At 64.4% G+C, this 478-nt stretch overlaps 1 protein-coding gene across 1 annotated transcript in view; it reads left to right on the top strand.

Moving 5' to 3' along the window:
- The window catches only part of LOC104407605 (ras-related protein Rab-26-like), a 22,185-nt gene that overhangs the window by 19,955 nt on the left and 1,752 nt on the right, over positions 1 to 478 (top strand). The gene's annotated exons all lie outside the window — the stretch shown is intronic.

Genomic DNA, 478 nt, shown 5'->3' with positions numbered 1-478 from the left:
CAGTGTGTGGATGGTTGCCCAGGCTGCGGGTCCGCACTGAGGCTGCGATCCTGCAGCCAGGCAGAAGATCGCTTGGAGGCTTCCCACTGCTGGGTAACCTGGCCCCGTCTGCAGCATCAGCGCTGCCAGCCCCATGGGGACATAGGAGGGACATCCGTGGGGTACGTGTGGCCTCAGCAGGGAAGGACGAGCACCCAGCCCTATTGTGAGGTGCCAGAAGGGAGCTGAGAGTGTTGTCGTGAGGGACTGAGTGTCCCTTGGACCAACCCACCCATGGAGCCGAGTGCCCTGAGCCCAGCTGGGGCATGATGGGGACCCAGGGCTGTGTTTACATGCATTGGGCTCCTGTGTAGCTCCAATCCTGGATCATCCCTCTCTTCCCCGGCCACTGGGTGCTGATGCTGGATGCTGCTGGGTGAGCATCACCCGTCGGTGCTGGGAGCCCGGGCAAGGGCTGGAGCAGCGGCGCCGACCCCGG

This window comes from Nestor notabilis, unplaced genomic scaffold (assembly GCF_000696875.1).
Source record: "Nestor notabilis isolate BGI_N333 unplaced genomic scaffold, ASM69687v1 scaffold19126, whole genome shotgun sequence".
Taxonomy (NCBI): Eukaryota; Metazoa; Chordata; class Aves; order Psittaciformes; family Psittacidae; genus Nestor; species Nestor notabilis.
The sequence above is the reverse complement of the archived record's forward strand: the minus strand, read 5'-3'. Positions and strand labels throughout refer to the sequence as shown.